Source organism: Rhinoderma darwinii, unplaced genomic scaffold, assembly GCF_050947455.1.
Source record: "Rhinoderma darwinii isolate aRhiDar2 unplaced genomic scaffold, aRhiDar2.hap1 Scaffold_93, whole genome shotgun sequence".
In the NCBI taxonomy this organism is placed as follows: domain Eukaryota; kingdom Metazoa; phylum Chordata; class Amphibia; order Anura; family Rhinodermatidae; genus Rhinoderma; species Rhinoderma darwinii.
In genome coordinates, this window is record NW_027464503.1 from 235,222 (window position 1) to 260,898 (window position 25,677).

Below are 25,677 nucleotides of genomic sequence, written 5' to 3' on the forward strand. Positions count from 1 at the left end.
GGGGGACGGCATGGGTCTGGCACGGACCTTTGCCTTGTTACGCCCCTCAGAGATAAATCTGGGCCGCACTATACATATAGATTTCTGCTATAATTTACATCAGTTACTGGCGTAAATTATTGTAAAATGTATGGACAATTTCTGCTAAACCCCGTCCATTTTTTGCCCCCCAAAATTTAGACTTTTGTGAATTTTCTACGCTAGTAAACTGTTGTAGAAAGGCTAATATATTCCCCCCAAAGGCTACAGACCGTAATACAATATCTTTTTTTTTCGTTATCAAAATTTTTTATTAGAAATTAAACAGAGCAGATAAAACATTTTCCCAAAATTGCAAAAGTTTGCACGCAGTGCAATACAATAAAGTCAAACTGTAGAAATTGTTACAGAGATATATGAACAATGGTAGGAGGTAGCCTCCCAAACAGAGAAGTAATAGGAAGTAAATAATAAAATCTAATGGTAAGTAACAGTCCCATAACCATAGCAGAAGTAGTGCAATATTTAGGGAAACCAGTCCCAAAACAAATAGCAATGACGGTTAAAGAGGCTCTGTCACCAGATTTTGCAATCCCTATCTGCTATTGCAGCAGATCGGCGCTGCAATGTAGATTACAGTAACGTTTTTATTTTTAAAAAACAAGCATTTTTGGCCAAGTTATGACCATTTTTGTATTTATGCAAATGAGGCTTGCAAAAGTCCAAGTGGGCGTGTTTAAAGTAAAAGTCCAACTGGGCGTGTATTATGTGCGTACATCGGGGCGTTTTTACTACTTTTACTAGCTGGGCGTTCTGACGAGAAGTATCATCCACTTCTCTTCACAACACCCAGCTTCTGGCAGTGCAGACACAGCGTGTTCTCGAGAGATCACGCTGTGACGTCACTCACAGGTCCTGCATCGTGTCGGACGAGCGAGGATACATCGGCACCAGAGGCTACAGTTGATTCTGCAGCAGCATCGGCGTTTGCAGGTAAGTCGATGTAGCTACTTACCTGCAAACGCCGATGCTGCTGCAGAATCAACTGTAGCCTCTGGTGCCGATGTGTCCTTGCTCGTCCGACACGATGCAGGACCTGGGGCAGGAAGTGAGTGACGTCACAGCGTGATCTCTCGAGAACACGCTGTGTGTCTGCACTGCCAGAAGCTGGGCGTTCTGAAGAGAAGTGGATGATACTTCTATACACAACGCCCAGCTAGTAAAAGTAGTAAAAACGCCCCGATGTAACACATATAATACACACCCACTTGGACTTGCAAGCCTCATTTGCATAAATACAAAAATGGTCATAACTTGGCCAGAAATGCTCATTTTTTTAAAATAAAAACGTTACTGTAATCTACATTGCAGCGCCTATCTGCTGCAATAGCAGATAGGGGTTGAAAAATCTGGTGACAGAGCCTCTTTAAGTGCAGATTTGAACCCCTTAATGGCAGAGCGGGGAATCCCCTGCGATGTGGTCGGGGATTCCGCTCCAGGAGAACTCCCTGCCTTCACTGTCCATATATGGACACCTGACGTCAGGGACTTCTGAAGCGGAATCCCCATCGCTGTGGCCGGGGATTCCGATCCAGGAGAAGTCCCTCACTTCACTGTCCATATATGGACAGTGAAGTGAGGGACATCTCCTGGAGCCGTCCCCTACATGAAAGTAGGGGGGGTGCCATCTATGGGGGGTGACTATGTACAAGGGGGCTGTGTGGCATTACCAACAGGGGGGCTGTGTGGCATTACCGACAGGGGGGCTGTGTGGCATTACCGACAGGGGGGCTGTGTGGCATTACCGACAGGGGGGCTGTGTGGCACTACCGACAGGGGGTCTGTGTGGCACTGCCGACAGGGGGTTTGTGTGGCACTGCAGACAGGGGGGTTGTGTGGCACTGCCGACAGGGGGGTTGTGTGGCACTGCCGACAGGGGGGTTGTGTTCACTGCCGACAGGGGGGTTGTGTGGCACTGCCGACAAGGGGGTTGTGTGGCACTGCCGACAGGGGGGTTGTGTGGCACTGCCGACAGGGGGGCTGTGTGGCATTGCTTACAGGAGGGCTGTGTGGCATTACCTACAGGGGGCTGTGTGGCACTAGCTACAAGGGTGTCTGTGTGGCATTACCTACAGAGGGAAGTGTGTGGCAAAAAAATTACAAATGAAATTCATCCGATTTTAAAACGGACAGGGAATAAAACGGATACAAAATCGGCTGTTAAAAATGGCAACACGGAACCCCTCAACAGAAAGCAACGCTGATGTGAACAGGCCTAACTGTTCTGTTGAGAAACAGGGATTGGGTATCTTTCAATCCTTTGTTCCTTGGAGATAAACAGTATAGTAAACGGTTGTTTAGTTGCCGCTTATCTCTTTTCCCTATAGCAGTAAACATGCAACTGTGGCTGTTTCAGCATCCAAGGTTATGGAGCAGTCGGGGGAGTTCGCTGTCCCATACATGACGCCATTTGTGCTTTATGTGGTCTGTATACAGATGTAGCCGTCTTTATCTTGACTTTTAACGCGTTAAATACACAGTGGCAAGACAGTTTAAGGGTATGTTCACACGATTAACAAAATACGTCTGAAAATACGGAGCTGTTTTCAAGGGAAAACAGCCCCTGATTTTCAAATGTTTTTTGAGCAACTCGCGTTTTTCGCTGCATTTTCTACGGCCGTTTTTGGAGCTTTTTTCAATAGAGACTATGAGAAAACGGCTCCAAAAACGTCCCAAGAAGTGTCCTGCACTTCTTTTGACGAGCCGTCATTTTACGCGCCGTAAGATGACAGCTCGTCTGCACAGAACATCATAAGACCCATTGCAAGCAATGGGCAGATGTTTGCCGACGTATTGGAGCCGTCTTTTCAGGCGTAATTCGTAAAACGTCTCCATTACGTCTGAAAAGAGGTCGTGTGCACATACCCTTACTTTACCTTTTCAATGGCTTTTGTTGTGTGAGCTCACACTGCAGCAAGTTATCAGTCAAGATAAACGTGGCTACATCTGTACATAGTGGAGAACATGTAAAAAGGCTTCTTACAGGTAATGTGTGCTTGTAGACAAGGAGAGACCCGGATCCTTACAAATCAGTCTGTGATTTTTCTCTCTCAGCTCATGAAGGGTTTTGTACCTTTGTGGAATTCCTGACACAACTAGATTCCTGCTGCGGTTATGAGAAGTCGTGCAGGAAGGAGCGCAGGTTCAGTTATCCGGTCTGTGACCAGGTCGACGCTGGTTGGTATGTGCTTGTTTTACATCCTAAGGCTCCATGCACACGACCGTACATTTCATCCGTAATTACGGACCCATTCATTTCTATGGCCGACGGACACCTTCCCATATATTTACGGGACAATGTCCGTGCCGTAGAAACCTTCCATAAAACATAGGACATGTCCTATTTTTTTATTTTACGTACCGTGCTCCCATACTTTATAATGGACCACGGCCTGCAAATTTCAGACCGTGATTACGGGCACGGTCATGTACATGGGGCCCGAGACACTATTTTATAACTTTTGTTTCATTAGTAACATGTAATAAAAATGATCTCTAGAATCTCTTCATTTTCAACTAAAGGTCTGGATACTGGAATCTTAAGGGGCAATACTACCCCAGTTCTACATGGATACAGTCAGCCTAAATATCTGTATCGGGGGTGTACACATGATTTTGTAAAGGAGGGGGGATTTTTACATGTTACGCGGAGCGCGCAGACACTTGATAGACACAAGAAAATCCCAGTCACATGGTGCAGGATATATTTATCATATGACTCTATAATGATTGCCCCAAAGCCATAGGAAAACTGCATTTTGGCGACAGACGCACTTTAGAAATATATAATCTTGCTATACAGCACACAAATAAATCAGTAAGAGCTAGAGTGCCCATGATGGTAGCGCCATCAATGCCAGATTAGTGCCACCTGTACAATGTAGTACCATGCAGAGTGCCACTCATACACAATAGGGTCTGCAGAATATAGCCGTATAATCTGTGGTGGTCTTGGGCAGTAATGGCTACATTCCGGGTGATCTACGGTGGTGACGTAACTGTGTCACTACCATTTTATGTTACATTTTACCCATGCACAGTAAGACCAAGTTCACATGGAGTTTTTTGGCGCGGTTTTTGACGCAGAAACCGCTTCGGAAAACGCCTCCCATTGATTTTAATGGGAGAGCAGAAAAAAGCGCTCTCGGGAAAAAGAACCGTCATGCCCTTTCTTTAGGAGTTTCCATCTCTGACCTCCCATTGACATCATGGCGCTTAATGGCCGCGGCCGAAAAACGCAGCAAAAACTGCGGCAAGTGTTATGCTGGCACGTCAAAATCTGCCTCAAATTTTCAGAAGGAATTTTGAGGCAGATTTTTCCACCTGCAAAAAAAACTCTGTGTGAACAGGGCCTTCTAGGTAGAAATCTTTCAATCAGCGGCGAGTGGGCGGAGGTAGCAGCAGCTCGTAAATAATGGTGTCTTTTCTATAGCGGTGGTGAAGTTCTTCAAAACAGCTTCACTTTAGCAAATAAGTGACAGACAGCAGAAATCAGTGTGTCTGTCAGTACATTATGATGCCCTAAGTGAGCAGCATAATGTAGATGACAGGTTCCCTTTAAATGATAACATTCTGGCTGCTTTCAGCTGCCACTAGAGGGAGAACACGGTGTACAAATTTATAAAGCTCCTATTGAAGTCATTGGGAACTGTATGATTACAACTGCATCCAGCTCCCCCTGGTGGCAACTTCTGTAATCATTCAGGAGAGACTGAGACAGTGAAAGGTCTATATGGCAAGTTATTCTCCAGCCCTCTGGGCATCTTGTGGGCATTATTGCAGCCATTAGTACAGCGTTTATAGGGTCGCTAGAAGATGCTCAGTAGAGATGTTGGTGCAGATATCTTGGCATGTAGGAAATATGTATAACAAGTAATGACTCCAGCCGTTATTCCATGATTAATGTGATCTTGTTCCCCTAGGGCAAAGAACTTGGAAAGCGCTCAAGAAGTATTTTGGAGACAGGCAGACTTTGGTTACGTTATGGAGCGTTTGGCTGAAGCACAAGTCTTCTGTCATCCATGTGAGCAGGTCGGTCTGTCTTGTGCGTTGCTTCTCCTGACTGGTAATCCAGATTGTCTGACATGTCTCTTTATTACAGGGAGACTCTCTCTTGGCCTGTTCCCGCCACCTCCTGCACTGCCGAGCCACCAACCTTTATTTGGCCTGCCGAAATCCTAGACGACCACAAGACAGGTCTGTAGTGCTTCATATTGAACTATTGGTCCAGTTGACAATAATATTAAAAATAATATTTAAACACATTGAAGGGGATGTCTGATTTAAAAAAAATATATATATATATTTTTAATTACTTTATTAGGGAATTCTGAGTTATTGTTGTAGTCCCTCATTCAGGATCCTCGTCTATTAGCCAGAGCGTTAAGTGGCTTCAAAGAGCGTCCCTCACTGGAGGACCCAGCACAACAACGCATTTCACGGACAGACCATTTATTTAATTGGGAACTGTGTAATGCTTCATTTCTCCTGTGGTGGCGCTGCAGGGAAATTGAACACTTTCCTCCATGTTCCCTCTCGGATTACAGCTGATATCTGGGGGTGCTGCCACTGGACGCCCCGTAATCCGCTTATTCACTTTGGTCCCTTGGCGTTCTCCAAAGCAACCTCTTTCTAAATAGGGTTTCCAGTTTTCTATAAAAATCTAATTTACTGTATAATTAAAAGTTATGTAACCTAACAATGTGTTCAGTGCCTCAATGTCTTACCATTTTTAAGATCTGTGATTGCTGTCACTGAATGGGAAACAAAGATACATAGCCCGTTAATGGTTTATTCACACACGACAGATTTTTTGCAAGCCCCATTCAGATGAACGGGACATTGTCAGAAATTTCTACAACAAATCTGCCATGTGTGAATATATCCCCTCAGCCTATCCGTGCCCCCTCTATTAATGATCCATGAATGTGTGTGCAGGGCGTGATCAAGACAGATTCAGCCTCTGATTATAAGCAATATTTCCGATTACTTTAAGCAAGCAGAGATCTTAAATGGTAGGTGGTTAAAACATAAAGTATAATAGATTGTTTTTAACTTTTCATTATAAATGTAATTGCCCAATGATCTCTGTAGTATGGAGACTAAACATGCCGATCCTCTGTTCTCCTGGGGGATAAGCCGCTGTTAGAGAGATCTTGCCGCGGCTTCTTCCCCCTCTCCCCATTTAAATAAACCGGCACAAAAAACATTTTATGGTGGGATCAGGTGAAATAGCTGTTGGCCAAACAAACACTCTGCCAACATCTATTGCATATGTATGGCCAGCTTTATGCCTCCATAACAGGTCAAGCTTCAGTTCCCCCATAACTGTGCCCGCAGCAGCGCCCATACACTTGCATTATTCACAAGTCTGAGCTAATCTGTCTTCACATGACAATTAGCGATTACCACTGACGGATTAGGAACTGGTCCGCGCAACAGGATCGATTCTTCATCAGTTGTTTCTACCGGGACAGCAGTGTGGTATCTGGGAATGAAGGAGGGCAGTGGCAGCAATCCAGGGAAGTCCTGCGGAGTCCGCAACATTTTAAATACCGCATAATTAAGCAATGAAACCAACATTCCGCTGATCATGTGACTGGTGTCTGCCGAGACCTGGTACTACCAGCGCTGTATGTGTCAAACAGAGGAGAGATCAGATGAGCAGCAGAAAGACCTTGCAGAGGAGCTACAGTGAGAGGAGGAGAACAAGCAGGGGGTGAGAGCAGCGAGAAGGAGGAGCAGCCAAGGTGTGTGCAGGAGAGGAAGGAAGATGAACCTTAACCCCTTCCCGCAAAATCACGTACAGTTACGTCATGGGAGATGGACTGTTCCCGCATCTTGACGTAACTGTACGTCATGGAGATGAAGCTGGCTCAGGAGCTGAGCCAGCGACATCACCGCCGGGTGACAGCTGTATGTTACAGCTGGCACCCTGAGGTATCGGCCAGGACTGGAGCTAGCCTCCGATCCGACCGATTAACCCCTCACATGCTGCGTTGAATAGCGATCGCAGCATGTGAGGAGTTTATAGCCACCGGCGCCCCAGCAACATGATCGCTGAGTTGCCGGTGGCTGCAAAGGCGATCGGAGGGCTAATGCTTACCTCCCGGTCCGCCAGCAACGGAATCCTCCTATGCCCCGTCGTCGGCGGGGCCCAGGAGGCTTCCGGTACCATCGGCAAGATGGCGCCGGCTCAGCTTCCGGCTCAGAAGCTGAGCCGGCGTCATCAGCAGTGGGTGTCCGCTGTATGTTACAGCGGACACCCCGATCTATCGCCAGGAACCGGAGCTAGCTCCGATTCCTGGCATTAACCCCTTCGATGCAGCGATCCATTGTGATCGCTGCATCCTAGAGGTTTGTAGCAAATCGGCAGCCTTGCCACGCGATGGCAAGGCTGGCGACTGCTACCATGGCAACAGGAGCCCTAACAATGGACTCCTGTCTGCCATTACGTAAGCTGATTAGGCCCCGCCCAGAGGCGGAGCCTGATCGGCTTGCTGTCAGTGAACAACTGACAGTTCTAATACATTGCACTACATAGGTAGTGCAATGTATTAGAACATCAAACAAACTGTTGGACCTTCAAGTCCCCTAGTGGGACTAAAGAAAAGTGTCAAAAAAAGTGTCAAAAAAGTAAAAATAAAAGTTGTAAAAAATACAATAAAAGTTTCAAATAATAACACAAAACACAATCGCCCTTTTTCCCTTATCAAGTCATTTATTATTGAAAAAAATAATAAAGCCATACATATTTGGTATCGCTGCGACCGTAACGACCTGAACTATAAAAATATTATGTTATTTATTCCGCACAGTGAACACCGTAAAAAAAATAACTAAAAAATACTGACATAATTGCTATTTTTTGGTCACTTTGTCTTCCAAAAATTGAAATAAAAAGTGATCAAAAAGTCGCATGTACCTAAAAATGGTACCTATAAAAACTATAACTCGTCTCGCTAAAAACAAGCCCTCATACAGCTCCGCCGACGAAAAATGTAAAACCGTTATGGCTCTCACAACTTGGCGACAGAAAAAATCCATTCTCTTTACAAAAGTTATTTTATTGTGCAAAAAGTTGTAAAACATAAAAAGTGCTATAAATTAGGTATCACCGGAATCGGACTGACCCGCAGAATAAAGGTAACATGTAATTTATAACACGTGGCGAACGCTGTATAAAAAGAACTAAAAAAATATGCCAGAATTGCTGTTTTTTGGTCACCTTGCCTCCCAAAAAAAAAAGGATAACAAGTGATCAAAAAGTCGTGTGTACCCCAAAATGGTACCAATAAAAACTACAGCTCGTCCCGCAAAAAAAACCAGCCCTCATACCACTATGTCTATGAAAAAATAAAATTAGTCAAGGCACCAATAAGCCAGGAAATAAAAATATGCAGTTGTGCCGGCCCGAGGGGAACGTTTCTTCTGTTTCAAGTGGCGAATTATCAAGGCCCCTAAAATTAGGGAACCAGGAAGGGGAGGGCCCAAACATATCTGCTGGAAGCGAGGGTGCCCGTATTATACCAGGACAACACTTCCCAGCAAAATTCCCCAAACTGCAAAGGTGCCGAGTGCGGACCAAAAGGGGAATAAGTAAAGACCATTTATTAGTGCGACACCGGCCTGTGCAGAAAGGATTGTGTCACAGCATAACACACATCTATGGATTATTTTATTGTTTTTTTTTACCCCACTATACCACCTGACTATTCCCCTTATATACTCCGCCCGCCTTACATGTACCCCCACATTATAAACGGAAACACCAGTAAGACTCCAAACAAAACTACTACAAGCAAAATCCACGCTCCAAAAGCCAAATGGCTCTACCTCCCTTCTGAACCCTACAGTGTGCCCAAACAGCAGTTTACTTCCACATATATGGCATCGCCATACCCGGGAGAACCCATTTAATAATTTTTGGGGTGTGTGTCTCCAGTGGCACAAGCTGGATATTGGCATATCTATTGAAAAACCATTTTCACTCTGCAACATCACGTGCACACCAATTTCTGCCAATCACCTGTGGGGTTAATATGCTCACTACACCCCTAGGTGAATACCTTGAGGGGTGTAGTTTCCAAAATGGGGTCACTTCTGGGGGGGATGCACTGTTTTGGTCCCACAGGGACTTTGCAAATGCGACACAGCGCCCAGAAACCAATCCAGCATAATCTGTACTCCAAAAGCCAAATGGCGCTCCTTCCCTTCTGTGCCCTACTCTGTGCCTAAACAGCAGTTTATGACCACATATGTGGTATTGTCATACACAGGAGAAGTTGCTTTACAAGTGTTGTGGTGCTCTTTTACATTTATTTGTTGAGAATATGAAACATTTTCAGCTAAAACTACGTCTTATTGAAGAAAAAGGATTTTTTTTATTTTCACTGCCCAATTCTAATAAAATCTATGAAACACCTGTGGGGTCAAAATGCTCACTACACCCCTAGATGAACTCCTCAAGGGGTGTAGTTTTGTGAATGGAATCACTTTTGGGGAGTTTCCACTGTACTGACACCTTAGGAGCTTTGCAAAAGTGACATGGTGTCAAGAAACCAATCCAGCAAAATCTGTGCTCCAAAAGCCAAATGGCACTCCTTCTCTTCTGATCCTTGCCGTGTGCCCAAACAGCAGTTTATGACCACAAATGGGGTATTGCCGTACTCCAGAGAAGTTGCTTTACAAATGTTGGGGTTCTTTTATTCCTTTATTTGTTGAGAAAATGAAAAATTTGGAGCTAAAGCTACGTCTTATTGGGAAAAAAGGATTTTTTTTATCTTCACTGCCCAATTCTAATAAAATCTATGAAACCCCTGTGGGTTCAAAATGCTCACTACACCCCTAGATGAATTCTTCAAGGGGTGTAGTTTCCTAAATGGAGTCACTTTTTTGGTGTTTTCACTGTTTTGGTCCCTTAGGGGCTTTGCAAATGCGACGTGGTCTCCGCAAACCATTCCTGCTAAATTTGAGCTCCAAAAGCCAAATGGCGCTCTTTCCCTTCTAAGCTCCGCCGTGTGTCCAAAAAGCCGTTTATGACCACATGCTGGGTATTGTTTTACTCGGGAGAAATTGCTTTACAAAAGTAGTGGTGCATTTTCTCCTTTTAGTCCTTGTGGAAATTAGAAAAAATTAGCTAAACCTACATTTTCTTTGAAAGAATGTAGATTTTCATTTTCACGGCCTACTTCCAATAATTTCTGCAAAAAACCTGCGGGGTCAAAATGCTCACTATACCCCTAGATAATTTCCTCAAGGGGTATAGTTTCCAAAATGGTGTCACTTTTGGGGGATTTCCACTGTTTTGGTGCCGCAAGAGCCTTTCAGATCCGACATGGAGCCTAAAATATTTTCTAATAAAAAGGAGGCCCCAAAATCCTCTAGGTGCTCCTTTGCTTCGGAGGCCGGTGCTTCAGTCCATTACCGCACTAGGGCCACATGTGGGGTATTTCTAAAAACTGCAGAATCTGGGCAATAAATATTGAGTTGCGTTTCTCTGGTAAAACTTTCTGTGTTACAAAAAAAATAGATGAAAAATGAATTTCTGCAAAAAAAAAAAGAAATTTGAACATTTCACATCTAGTTTGCCTTAATTCCTGTGAAACATCTAAAGGGTTAAGAAACTTTCTAAATGCTGTTTTGAATACTTTGAGGGGTGAAGTTTTTAAAATGGGGTGACTTATCGAGGGTTTCTAATATATAAGGCCCTAAAATCCACTTCACATCTGAACTGGCCCCTGTAAAAATAGCCTTTTGAAATTTTCTTGAAAATTTGAGAAATTGCTGCTAAAGTTCTAAGCCTTGTGATGTCATAGAAAAATAAAAGGATGTTCAAAAAACAATGCCAATCTAAAGTAGACATATGGGTGATGTTAATTAGCAACAATTTTGTGTGGTATTACCATCTGTCTTACAAGCTGATACATATAAATTTAGAAAAATGCAAATTTTTGCAATTTTTCGCTACATTTTGGTGTTTTTCACAATTAAATACTTAATGTATCGAGCAAATTTTGCCAGTAACATAAAGTCCAATGTGTCACGAGAAAACAATCTCAGAATCGCTTGGATAGGTAAAAGCATTCCGGAGTTATTACCACATAAAGTGAAACATGTCAGATTTGAAAAAATCGGCTGTGTCCTGAAGGCCAAAACAGGCTGTGTCCTTAAGGGGTTAAAACAAGGAGCTAACTGGAGATGTTATTGCTAAATATTATTACTCAAAAATGCGTGATCAAATAATGTTCTGCGCTCGAGAAAGAAAAACGTTGCCTGTGCCATTTAAAAATGTGCCGTTTTTGGTGGATATTTCCCAGATCTCACTTGCGTCAGGAAAAAGAAAGAAGAGGCTGGACGCAGCCTGCAGGGCTTAAGGGGAAGCCTCCATGACCTCCCCGGTAGGGAAAGGGTTAATAGGTAAGGGAGAGTTGGAGGGAGAGTGAGGAGGAGGGATAAGGAGGAGTCAGGGGGCCGTTGCTGGGCTTCCCGCTGTTTTTCGGCATTGAGCCGGAAGCAGCGGGAGAAGTAACACAGGGAGAGACAAGCTCCCCGTTGCCGCGCTCACTCAGTATGGCAGAGGCAGGGTTGTTAGAGCAGCTGCGTGCTGCTGCTGTGCACCACGGTCCCGGATGGCTGGAGGAGACCGTGGCTGCATTAGCAAGGATCCCGGACGCCGTGTTGCCACGTCAGGCACGGCGTTCGGGGTCTGTTGCAGGAGACAGGCTCCCCTCCCCCGGCCCCCTTCCTAGCATGGCGGCGGGGGGGGAGTCGACAACAACTGCTCCTGTCCGGAGCAGGCAGAGAGCGTTGCCGGGGGTGACGGCGATGCAGGCCGGGTCGACTCGTCCCTCCCGGCGGTCTCGACCTCCAGAGCGCCTCAGTCCTGAGGCGGTCCCGCGGACACGGCGTCGCAGAGGGAGCCCGATCACGGACGCTGCAGGCCAGGCAGCTGGGAGGACCGCCTCTTCCCAGGCCCTGCGTCCTGGCAGGAATCCCAAGCCGCGACGGGGTCCGGCGGTATGCAGGGAGTCGCAGGCCGGGCTCCCTGTCACCCCTCCCCCATCGGATGGAAGATTCGGAGGACAAGGTACGGCCGCCCCGCCTGGTGATGTTCCGGCCAGGGGGCAGGCTTCTTCAGGATCATCGAGACGGATGCCTAGATCTACAGCGACGTCGAGGCAGCAGGTCCGGTCGGAAGTCTGGGTTCCAGCGGTCGGGCGGCAGGTTGCCGGCCCATCGGTCAGCGCTTCATCATCTCCGTTCCGAAGATGTCGGTGGGATGGCCAGTCGTCTGCGAGAGAGGAGCTGGAGGAAGGTGAATTGGACGCGTATCGTCGAGGTCAGGATGGTCCGGCTGACGGGAACACAGCGCCTGTGCAGCCCGGTGAGTGTATAACTCCATCATTGTCATATCCAGCGATTTTTATGTCGGGTGTCGGCGGGGGGGTTGCTAGCGTCGCATCGGTGGCCGGTAGTGGCGCGGGCGGGCGTGATGGCCCGGGTCTGGGAGATTTAGTGGGTTGCTTGAGAGAGCTGGTCGGGCGCCTAGATAGGGCGGTGGCGCCGGTAGTCACGGAAGTGTCCCCGGCGGTAGTTTGGGAGGGTCCCAGGGACGTGGGATTGTTACAAGCGCGGCCCGTGACGGCGGTTAGAGAGGCGGTCGCAGTGTCGGTACAGACCGAGGCGCAAAAAGATGGCGATCGGGTGCGTATTGATGATCGTGCTCGTGGGGAGGTGTATGTTTGTTTCGAAGGTCCGTTGGGGGCGCATTTAAAGCAGGAGGTGCGGGAGCGGATCTGGAAGGACGAATATGTTGAGATTTTTTCTCTTTTGCCGCTCGCTAAATTTAATTTAGATAAGAGCAAGCGGGACGAGAGTAAAAAGGACGAGGAGGAACGGCGGCGGTATAGGCTTATCCCGCAGACGTTCGTCAATTGGTCGCAGGCGTTCGCCATATTAGCCAGTGTGATAGGGGAAAAGGCGCCGGAAAATTGTTCGGCGTTGTTTTGTTATTTTGATGCCATTGGGGAGGCTCATAGGGCGTATGGGGGTCAGGCGTGGCTGCGATATGATGAGCAATTCCGTCAGCGGAAAGCGGTTCGGCCGGCGATTCGGTGGGACCAGAAGGATATTGCTCTCTGGTTACGGGTTACGGCTCCGGTTAGGCAGTCTTTTCCCGTGAGCGCCGGCCAAGGAGGCCAGTCTAGTCAGGTTGGACAAGGCGGCGGGGGAAAGGCGGGGTTTTGCTGGCAATTTAATGAAGGCCAGTGTAAGTTCGGGGCCACGTGCAAGTTCAAGCACGTGTGTTCCGAGTGTAATGGTGCATCACACGGGGCGGCAAAATGTATGCGTAAAAAGAGGTCAGGGAACCTGTCCTCCGCGGCTGGTCAAGGGGGTGTCACCGGTGAGGGTGAAAAAGATGGCCCCTTATCTAAATGAGTATCCGGATAGGGCGGCGGCTAAATTGCTTTACGAGGGGTTTTTGTGTGGGTTTTGTTATTCCTCCGCCTCCTTATGAGGTGCCGGTTACGCGGAGGAATTTAAAATCGCCTTACTTGCATGCCAAGGTCGTGTCGGACAAATTGTTAAAAGAAGTTTCGTTGGGTCGCATGTCGGGGCCTTTTTGTTGATTCGCCAGTAAAAGATTTAGTTGTGTCCCCGTTGGGTATTGTTCCTAAGCGCGAGCCCGGAAAATTTCGTTTAATTCAACACTTATCGTATCCCAAGGGTTCGTCGGTAAAGGACGGGATAGATCACGAGTTGTGCTCCGTAGTTTATACCTCTTTCGATAAGGCGGTGGGTTTAGTGCGGGCTGCGGGTCCGGGCGCGCTGCTAGCAAAAAACCGACATCGAGGCGGCGTTCAGGTTGTTGCCAGTTCATTCAGAAAGCCAACGGCTGTTGGGCTGTTTTTGGGAATGGGACTTTTTAAGTGGATCGGTGCCTTCCGATGGGGTGTTCCCTTTCTTGTGCATACTTCGAGGCGTTTAGTAGCTTCGTGGAGTGGGTAACGAGGGGAGTATCCGGGGTCGACTCGTTGATCCATTACTTAGATGATTTCTTGTGCGTGGGGCCGGGGGGTTCGCCGGTTTGCGGTAATTTGCTTTATGCACTACAGAAGGTGGCAAGGGATTTTGGGATCCCTTTGGCGCCAGGAAAAACGGAGGGCCCAGTAGCGACGATTTGTTTTTTGGGAATTGAAATAGATTCGGTGGCAATGGAGTGTCGTCTCCCTGCGGAGAAGCTGGGTGCTTTGAGGCTGGAGGTACGGCGGGCTTGTAGACCGAAGAAATTGACGCTGCGGGAGCTTCAGTCGCTGCTGGGGAAGTTGAATTTGGCCTGCCGGATTATGCCAATGGGGAGGGTGTTTGGTAGACGGTTGGCGGCGGCAACGGCGGGAGTGCGTGCGCCGCATCATTTTTGTGCGGCTCAAGGAGGAGCACCGAGCTGATCTTCAGGTTTGGGATGACTTCTTGGGCCAGTACAATGGTCGCTCGCTGTGGATGGCCCCAGCGCAGGATACGAGTGATTTGTATATTTTTACGGATGCGGCTGGGGCGGGCGGTTTTGGGGGCTTACGGCGGAGGTCCGTGGTGCGCAGGTCAATGGCCGGCTAGTTGGGTGTCCAGTGGACTCACGCAGAATCTGGCCCTGCTCGAGCTGTTCCCCATCGTGGTGGCGGCGACCATTTGGGGGGACAGGCTCAGGGATAAGAAGGTTTGTTTTTACTGCGACAACATGGGGGTGGTGCTGGCCATTAATAACATCACGGCGTCCTCTCCTCCGGTAGTTCAATTGTTGCGACATTTAGTGTTGGTGTGTTTGTCGTTGAACGCGTGGGTGGTGGCGGTGCATGTGCCGGGAGTACGGAATTGTATCGCTAATGCTCTTTCTCGCTCGCGGTGGAACCGGTTTCGGCAATTGGCACCGGGAGCGGAACGGCTCGGTTTGGCTTGTCCGGAACATCTTTGGGATCTGGTCTCGGTCCCGTGGAACAACTGGTAAAAAGGTCTTTGGCGCGCACGACGTGGAGTGCTTATTCTGCTTGTTGGAGGCAGTGGGAGGAGTGGGTAAGAGAGTTGGGTGACGTCAATACGGATAGAGACAGGTTGGTGGCACTTTTGTACTGGTTAGGGGACGCCTGGGAGGCGGGGTTTTTCTCAAAACCTGACCAATTGGGGAAGGGTAAGCTGATAGTTTTGTTCGCCCTTCCGGGGTCGGTTATGTGCCCAGTAGAGTGCATGCAGGGTTTTAAGCCGCGAGCGGGGCCTCCAGATTTGCCTTTGTTACGTCATGTGGACGGGTCGTTTTTGTCCAGGTTTCAGTTTGGAGCTGTATTTAAAAAATGTTTGACGGCGGTTGGTGTCGCGGCGGGCTCATATTCATCTCATTCCTTCAGGATTGGCGCAGCAACTGAAGCGGGGCGCTGGGGGTTGGATGATGAAGGGGTTCGGCGCATTGGTCGTTGGGAGTCCAACAGATTTAAGTCCTATGTCCGCCCCCATTTGTTATGAGGTTTGTTGTTAACGCTTAAAGAAATGTTTTATATGGTGGTGTCTAATTGTTTTCTGTTTCAGATTCGCCTCCGTAATTGGTGTGGTTGCTGGGTCATTCTTACGTGCACTGGGGGGCTTTGAGGGCGGACGTCCGCCCGGACGGTCGCCAATTGCGCATTCCGCGACAGGATGCGGTTGTGCATTGGCTGGGATTTAGAGGTATGTCATGGAGCAGGGTGTTGGCGGAATTCCAGATATATGCCCGGCTTGATAGGGTTCCGGAGGTCTTAGTGTTGCACGTGGGTGGGAATGACTTAGGAGTCCGCCCCTTTCGTGAGTTGGTGCGGGACATCAAACACGATATGTTGTGTTTGTGGGTTTCTTATCCCAAGTTGGTGATAGTGTGGTCGGACATAGTCCCGAGGAAACATTGGCGGTTGGCTAGGTCAGTGGAGAGAGTCAATAAGGCTCGCATTAAAGTTAATCGGGCGGTGTCCCGTTTTGTAGCAAAAAACGGGGGCATTTGCGTGCGGCACAGGGATTTGGAGTCAGGAGTGGGGAACTTCTGGAGGAGTGATGGGGTTCATCTGACCGAGGTTGGCATTGATCTTTGGAGCTTGGCGATAGCAGAAGGAATAGAAAGGGCGGTGGTGGTGTGGCGGAACTCACAGGCTTAAGGTGGTCAAGGCCTGTTTCGCTGTGGCGGGGGGAGTCCTTGAGGCCAGTCAGTACAAAATGGTGGGGGGGTCGCATCGGGGGTATGCGTCCCCCAAAAAAGGTACATGGTTGAAGACTTCATCGGGTGTTATCCCTTTGAAGTGGTCTTCTGGTGGAAGGTATATCACTTGAAGGCTTCATCGGGTGTTATCCCTTTGAAGTGGACTTCTGGTGGAAGGTATATCACTTGAAGGCTTCATCGGGTGTTATCCCTTTGAAGTGGACTTCTAGTGGTCGGTATATCACTTGAGGGCTTCATCAGGTGTTATCCCTTTGAAGTGGACTTCTAGTGGTTGGAGCCATCTGCAGAGGTGAACGGTGCTTCCGAGCTGGTTTACGGCTGGAGGTAATTACTGGTTTGCAGATGGCTAACTCGGTGTGTTCTTAAAAAAGGAATATCTGAAAGGGCTTCAAGGACTTCCTCTGCTCGGGTTAATGTTAACGTTAAAATTGTTATTTACGATTCTGACCCATGTTGGGTCATGTGAATTATTAGGAGGAATTCTCTGGTGGATTCCTAACTAGTTATCCGAATGTTTCGGATTTAAATTGTTTTTATAAAACTGTGAAATTAATAAACGGCTGCTGTGGCCATTTCACATCCAACCTCGGTGTCACGTGTCTTTCCTAAAGGTGGGGGTGGAGGGATAGGATGGGTAAGGGAAGGTTCATTAACACACGACTCTACTTAGGCAGGTCAAGAAGAGGCTGGACGCAGCCTGCAGGGCTTAAGGGGAAGCCTCCATGACCTCCCTGGTAGGGAAAGGGTTAATAGGTAAGGGAGAGTTGGAGGGAGAGTGAGGAGGAGGGATAAGGAGGAGTCAGGGGGCCGTTGCTGGGCTTCCCGCTGTTTTTCGGCATTGAGCCGGAAGCAGCGGGAGAAGTAACACAGGGAGAGACAAGCTCCCACCCTTCCGCCCTTGATTTGTTACCCCTGTGGGTCTTTATGTACGTCTGTCTATGAGTGTTGTGTTTGATTTGTGTGCTTATTTAACATGTTTTTCTTTTTTCCGGAGTAGGTTCTGTTGTCATGGCAGCTGGCGGGGGGAGTCCTTGAGGCCAGTCAGTACAAAATGGTGGGGGGGTCGCATCGGGGGTATGCGTCCCCCAAAAAAGGTACATGGTTGAAGACTTCATCGGGTGTTATCCCTTTGAAGTGGTCTTCTGGTGGAAGGTATATCACTTGAAGGCTTCATCGGGTGTTATCCCTTTGAAGTGGACTTCTGGTGGAAGGTATATCACTTGAAGGCTTCATCGGGTGTTATCCCTTTGAAGTGGACTTCTAGTGGTCGGTATATCACTTGAGGGCTTCATCGGGTGTTATCCCTTTGAAGTGGACTTCTAGTGGTTGGAGCCATCTGCAGAGGTGAACGGTGCTTCCGAGCTGGTTTACGGCTGGAGGTAATTACTGGTTTGCAGATGGCTAACTCGGTGTGTTCTTAAAAAAGGAATATCTGAAAGGGCTTCAAGGACTTCCTCTGCTCGGGTTAATGTTAACGTTAAAATTGTTATTTACGATTCTGACCCATGTTGGGTCATGTGAATTATTAGGAGGAATTCTCTGGTGGATTCCTAACTAGTTATCCGAATGTTTCGGATTTAAATTGTTTTTATAAAACTGTGAAATTAATAAACGGCTGCTGTGGCCATTTCACATCCAACCTCGGTGTCACGTGTCTTTCCTAAAGGTGGGGGTGGAGGGATAGGATGGGTAAGGGAAGGTTCATTAACACACGACTCTACTTAGGCAGGTCAAGAGAAAATTAGTAAATTTGGACCTAGTGATAAAATTGCATAACCTGGACAAGATTAGGATATTCCGTCCCTTCCGTACGGGTCTGACCTCTGGGACCCAAACAGTCCTGAGAATGAAGGGGCTGCAATGATGATTTAGCTCCTCTGTCCCCTTCACTGTTTCTCCCCTCCTTTGAGCGGGACGGAGAGCTAAATTAGCGCTGCAGCCCTTTCGTTCCTGGGATCTGTGGGGGTCCCATAGGTCCAACCCCCACCAATCATAAAGGCATATCCCATCATTATCCTATCTCAATTTATAAGCTGGGAATGGCCCTTTAATAGAGATTTTTACATAATATATATATTTATTTTTTTGTTTTATGCACAAATTGCAACTTTTCTATTCCAACTGGTGAAGATCATGAGATTATTTACCCCCTTACGAGTCCTACGATTCATTTTTTTAAACCGCCGTACATTGAGAAGCACAACTTGAAATCTGTTTTTAAGCATTCTGGAGGCTGGAAGATCCTTTTTTATTGTTTGTTTTCCTCTTGCGTTTGAGCTTAATTTGTTTCTTCTGGGATATTGTCCTCATCGAGATTTTGTTACTTATTTAAAAAAAAAAAAAAAATCGACAATAAAAGGAGGAGAAGGAATATTTACATTTATTTTTCTCTCTCTTACAGATTTAAAGAAGACTTTATACAGGAAGGGGAAATGGGAGGACATTGTGACCTTGACTCACAGAAGCTGCTCTCTCAAGGTGATCGCAAGAGCCCCCTGCAGTCTTGGTATGTGTTCTCTTCCCAGTCTTCATAAGTGATGGCATATGTTTAGTAATGACTTGCTGACTGTCAAGGATCTGACCACATGGCCCCACCGATCATGAAAACAAAGGGGCTGAGTAGCAGAACCTCCACGGCGCCTGGAAGGCAGCGCCGCTGTGCAGGGGAAAATCACAACAATCTCCACAAAGAACCGGGGCCGCTTCAATCGAGTAATCGTTGGGGGTTGAAGTGGTCAGATCCCCCTACATCCGCTAATGACCGCATATCCTAGTACTATGCATCTCCTGGTAACATTGCAAAACTCTTTTAGGCCTCACATTTAATAAGAGTTTTACAGCTCTTGGGTCATGACACAGCGGGGCTTTAAATATGCCCATAAAGGGCAAAAACAGCGGGCATCCTGTGCCAATCCGGGTAGCCCAGTGCTCTCAAGCCCTCTTTATGGGCATTTTAGAGAAGAGGTAGAGAACCTGTAGGTACACGGTGCATGTGATCATCAAATATGCCACCATTACCTTGATTTTTATATAGGGGAGTCTCGTCATTGCTCGTCTATGCTGGGCTATTGGACGTCCGATTAAAGGAATTTTCTCTTCTCACTTTATAACATATAACAGAGTCTTGTAATTAACCCCTTAGTGACCACTAATACGCCTTTTTACGTGATTCACTAATGGGCTTTAGGCTAGGCTGACGCCTTTTCACGTCAGCCTAGTCTAAGTCCTGCACGGGTCTCTGATGACAGCTGAGCTCCTGCTCCAACGCCCGCGATCGAAGTTTACTTCGATCGCGGCCGTTTAACCCGTTAAATGCCGCCGTCAATAGCGACCGCGGCATTTAACTTTGTTTACAGAGGGAGTGCGCTCCCTCTGTCACCCATCGGCGGCCCGTGAATGCAATCGCGGGTCTCCGATGGGGTGTCATGGCAGCCGGGGGACTGATAAAAGCCCCCAGGTCTGCCCTGGACATATGCCTGTTAGGACGCGCCGGAGATTTACACTGACAGGCAATAATGCTCTGGTATACGAAGTATACCAGAGCATTATAGCAGCGATCGGAACATCGCACAGTAAAGTCCCCTAGTGGGACTAATAAAATCAGTCATCAAAGTGAAATAAAGATTATTAATAAAAAGTACAGTAAAAAAATAAATAAAACCATTTTTTTTTTTTTGTTTTATTTAGTAAAAGTGTAAAAAAAAAAAAAAAGTACACATATGTGGTATCGCCGCGACCGTAATGACTCCATTAATAAAGTTAATATGTAATTTAAACCGCAAAGTGAACACCGTAAAAAAAAAACGCAAAAAACTATGTCGAAATTGCAATTTTTTTCCATTGCCCCCCAAAAAAGTCATAATAAAAATGAATCAATAAGTGCCATGCACCCCAAAACAGTACCATTCAAAACTACATCTCGTCCCGCAGAAAACAAGCCCAAACAATCACTACATTGATGGAAAAATAAAAAAATTACGGCTCTTGGAAAGCGACGATGCAAAAACAAATAATTTTAGTTCAAAAGTGTTTTTATTGTGCAAAAGTCGTAAAACATAAAAAACCTCCACATATGTGGTATCGCCGTAATCGTACCGACCCATAGAATAAAGGTCACATGTTAATTACGTCGCATAGTGAACGGCGTCAATTTAAAAACACATAGAACAATGGCGGAATTTCAGTTTTTTTTTTATAATCCCCCCCAAAAAGGTTAATAAAAGTTAATATAAAAATTATATGTACCCAAAAATGGTGCCATTAAAAAGCACAACTAATCCCGCAAAAAACAAGTCCTCATACAGCTATGTAGACGAAAAAATAAAAACGTTATAGCTCTTTGAATGCGACTATAGAAAAACGAATAAAATAGCTTGGTCATTAAGGCCTAAAATGGGCTGGTCACTAAGGGGTTAAACTCCAGCAATATAAATCACAGTCAGACAACAGAGGCCGTTATTATTGTATTCACACGTCCTACGGACCGAATCGATGGGAGTGTTTGGCGTCTCGCTTTAGCGGGCATTGATTGTGGAAATTGCCAACTGCTACATTACCGGCTGCAAACAAATATTTAGGAAACTAAGAATTACTTTCCATGCGCTCAAAGCATAAAATACCGGAGTCGTGCCGATCTTTGCAAACTGCTTTATTACAGGATTCCCAGCAGAAAAATAATCCTATAAAGTATCACCGCTGGGGTCATGTCGTAGGAAGTTCTTCATTCAGCCTTGGATGACATTTGGGTTTCCTATTGGTCTGTTGATGCCGGTATTGGCTGGCAGCCATGATGGTTTCTAGGACTAATGGCGCTTAAGGGACACGTTTTATAAAGTTGATGATTCCACTGAGACGTATGAAAATCAAATGAATGCGATTCTGGGAATCTCTGAATCTTTTCTGGTTATTTTTCCTTTGTTTATATAAAAGAATACATTAGGACGTGGAGTCATGCAAGTTATTTAAGAGACTAAAATATTAACTATACAGGGGACCAGCGACATGATTGTCAATACAATTTTACGGCCTTCAAGATCCCAGCGCACATAACTCCTATAAGGGCCTGTTCACATCATCATTCGCTTTCCGTTCCGGGGTTCCGTCTGAGGTTTCCGTCAGGTGAACCCCGCAACAGAAAGTGAAAGTGAAACCGCAGCTTCCGTTTCAGTCACCATTGATATCAATGGTGACGGAAACATCGCTAATGGTCTCCGTTCGTCACCATTCCGGCAGGTTTCCGGTTTTCCGACAGAATCAATAGCGGAGTCGACTGCATATGGCAGTGAGAAATAACTGTTGGCAGCGCCATCATGTCTCTCCCATCCCCCTCAACAGAAAAAATCAAACTGTTTTTTTTTTTTAAATGACCTGTGCTGTTGACCAGTTCAATGTGCACTACAGATCCCAGCATGCTCTACTGCCAGAAGGAAATTAATTACATGGGTGTATTTAGACTTTTGAAACCATAACATCTCTATTGGCTCCTCATCGAACAGAGAAGGTGGGAGAAACACACATTGGGTACAATCTGTCCATGCCAATCTATGCACATTTTTATTTTCTAACCTACAACTTGTACAGTGAGAGCTAGAATCTGATTGGATGCCATGGGCAGCACCACTTAGGACCTTGTTGCCATGGACTGCATCACAGAAGCGTCGTCATCCAGTCACGGAATTCTCAGCAGGAACGGTCAGTGCGAGGCAGATATCGAGGAGAGAGGAGCGGCTAAGCACTTCTGCGATTATCCCGGCTGGGTTCTTGTTTCTTTTGTTTCTATTTGAATTTTTTTGTTTGTTTGTTTTTTGGATCTACCTTCCAGACCCACACTTCCGAGTGTGTGGAGGAAGAGGCAGCCAGATGGCTGCATCGGGGGCTGGTGGAAAGTTCCAGCCCCGGAGATATCTCCATCGTCCCGGGAAGACCCCGTACAGCCGGGAGCCTGAGAAACATCAGAGGCAGACTGGCTTTTTTGGACGTCTAACGGCAGCATTGAGGATCGTGCCATTTCTTAAAAATCTGTGGAGAACACCAGATAAAGAATCGGGCCGATACCTCAAGCTGAAGACTCCACCACCACCACCACCAACATCTGCAGCCCCCACCTGCTCAGCAATGGAGGAACATCAAGTGCCAAAACCCACCATAACATCAGGTGAGGTCCAGGCCCCTGCCCCATTGCCCAGGAGACCATCTGCCTGGGAGCTGCCACCAACAGCTGCAGTCACTACCCGTGCAGCAAGGGAGGAACATCCGGTGCCCATACCCACCATACCATCAGGTGAGGACCAGACCACTGCCCCATCTCCCAAGAGACCAACTGCCTGGGAGAAGTTTCTGGCAAGAAAGCCACTAGTCTCTGCCACAAACAGGGGGTCACCAGTAGTGGCTCGAAAATCCAGGGTCCGCAGTGCACCTTATGTGTTACCACCGCGCATTAAAGTGACTGCCAGACAGGTGCATGAGACCCCACTATGGGACACTATGGGTGGTGCATCACGCAGGATGCTGAGAGCCATGCTGAACACGCCATTGGCAGATGATTGCAGGTGCTATGTCAGCGATGAGGGAGACTATGTGCGGTACACCTTCTCCAGAGACACCATCTATCCGGAGAAGGAGTTCCACGGGGAAATTTCATTTCGCTACAAAAAGATCTAGTGGTGGAGTCTCCTGCAGCGTGCCGGTAACATCAGGGCACTCGCTGCGATTTCATATGATTGATTTTCTGGTTTTGACATTTGGCTTGTTTATTGGACTACTCTTTCTGACTGCCGCCTGCCCTGACCTATGCCTGTTTATTTGACTACGCTTGTTTGCTGCCTGCCCTAACCCCGGCCTGTCCATCGACTACGCTTGTTTGCTGCCTGCCCTGACCTTTGCTTGACCAGCGACTATTCTTCTGCCTGACGATTTGGTACCTTGTGGTCTGTAGATGTGGGTCATTGCCGTGCTTCTTTTCAGGGTGATCCCCGCTACATACCTTTAGTGCCCCCCTGCTTTTAAGGCAGGCCTGCACTGATGATCCCCCGTTCTCTCACAGAGTGCTAACCATTACACTATGGAACGTGCTTCAGGTCGTAACCCTTAAACCAGACTCCAAGTCTCCCACTAGAACTCCCCACCACTGCTTGGTGTCCCCTTTGTATGTTCCCAAGGGTCCTCCTAGCACACGGGTACTTTCAGTGTCCCCTGATTTTCAAGGTTGGCCCGCCCTGATTATCCTTGGTTCCCTCCTGCTGATGCTGCTGATGGACAGTCTGGCCGGGATTCAGAGTGCTAACCATTACACTATGGAACCTGCTTCAGGTCATAATCCCTAAACCAGACTCCAAGTCCCACACCAGAACTCCCCACTACTCCCTGGTGTCTTGCTGATAAGGGGTGAAGCGATAAATCAATCCCCAGGACAATGGGAAGTTATTTGATTAAAGGGGTATACCTAATGTAAAGGACCTGAAAAATAATATAATAATAATTAATAATGCTCCCCATGTGCAGGGTGATGTCAAAACCAATGTTGAGAGTGGTACCTGGCGGTTTTAAAAGAATTATGCAGATTTTACCTTTTGCTCCAACTGGGGTCTTGGTCAGAGACCTCCTCTCCCTCTGACAGTCTGTTATCTGATGTAGGAGACTCCCTCATCCCTGCTTGCCTATCACAAACTGTCTTCTGATCCTCACCCATCTGCCAAGTATCATCTGCCAGTGTCTGTACCCTCGGTGTGCTTCACCGTTGTATTCTGGTCCGCTGGGCCATCCGCTACTCACACCGGGACCACCTCAAGAGGTAGCGACCTGGTAGTCTCCCTGCAGCGAAGTCCAGATCCCCGTACGGGGGTTAAAGGGTGAAGACTGGGGAGGCTACTTAGACAACGCCCTTAGAGGTGGCCCTAAGCCAAACCGGTGGAGTAGCACAGTGGGTCCACAACCCGCTGGTCCTAACACTCGCTGCCTCTTCCTCTGATCAATGAGAGATGGAAATGTCCTATATTGGTGTTCTGACTCTTGAAGGGCCCATGCCTATCCCTGGGACAACTTACTCTGGTAATTTACTCTACTCTGGGCCTCAGTACTGGGATAACTACATCTAATAAGATAGAGGAGGCATCCTTTCCCTCTCACAGTATTCCAGCTGATGGAGTAGACTTGTTTATCCCGGAATCCTCTGCTGACTGAGGAGTTCATGAAGCATCTGTTAAGGACGCAACTAGGACAATGTAATAGAAATTGTCGACTCTCTAAAAAAGGAATTGCTCCAATCAGAGACCATTGCCAAATCACAGAATGAACTGATTAATAAAAATGAGGAAATGGAGAAAAACAATTCTGGACATAGGAGACCGATCCATTCTCAACCACAATTGACTTTGAGGAATCCTGGATTTGGTCTCTAAGTCACCGACTTCATGAGATTTCTGCCTCCAGATGTCTCCACCGTAGAGAAAACACTGGCCCCAAAGCTGAAAAATCTTCCCCCAGAATTGGACGACTTTACACAATCTCATCATCACATCGAGATCATTGCCTACAAATGGAGATTCCCATCAAACTAGTAATGTCCAAAAACATCCATCATTATGTCTTCACAACACGGCCTGCAGCTCTGAAAGTCTGAGAGAAATGGAAACTCCTGTCCCATCACCACCGAGAACCTCCGTCACCACCAACATAAAAGAATAATCCCGGAAACTCAATCATGAATGGACTATAGCTGGACGGGGATGGTAAGTCTAAATACTCACTGCTTTCCCTGATGATAATTTAGGATGTGCTAATACTCGTTACATGATGTCTCTGCAGGATTCTGTAGTCTGAATACAAGTTCACACGACCACTCTCATTGTTTTACCTTGACCTTTTAGGCTGTGTTCACACGTTGCAGTCATGTCACTGTTTTTCCAAGACTCCATGGCAAAAATGCTTTTTTTTTTTTGCAACACCCCTGTGTTCTTGCTGTCACGTAGTGCAAACTGCAGAAAAAAATCTGTGATATGACCGCAATGTATGACATCCCCTTTAAGACTATCAAACATTCCTCCTTGGTACTGCCGCTGATCTGCAGATGTCTGTATTCTTTGGTTATGTATTTATTATATTTCAATATTAATCTTCAGATTGTCGCTGGTAGAAGATGGCGGCAAGTACAGATAAATAAATGCTAGTCTTATACGCAGCCTCTAGTTAGTTAGTTAGTTAGTTAGCTAGTTATACCTGTTTCTTGGAAAGCTGAGTGACTACTAATATTACCAGTATTAAAATTCCCATAACAGTTGGGTCCCAAATGGCAAATGTGTCTCATCATCGAGCATTACAGGGGAAGAAGTGTAGAACATGGCAGATTTACCTTTCAGGAGTTTGGGAAAGCTGGGTGACATGCCAGTTAAGATTTGTAATGGAGATCT

At 46.9% G+C, this 25,677-nt stretch overlaps 1 pseudogene; it reads left to right on the forward strand.

Moving 5' to 3' along the window:
- The first annotated feature begins 10 nt into the window (after window positions 1-10).
- LOC142732892 (EGF domain-specific O-linked N-acetylglucosamine transferase-like) overlaps window positions 11-25,677 on the forward strand; it is a 47,678-nt pseudogene continuing 22,011 nt past the window's right edge.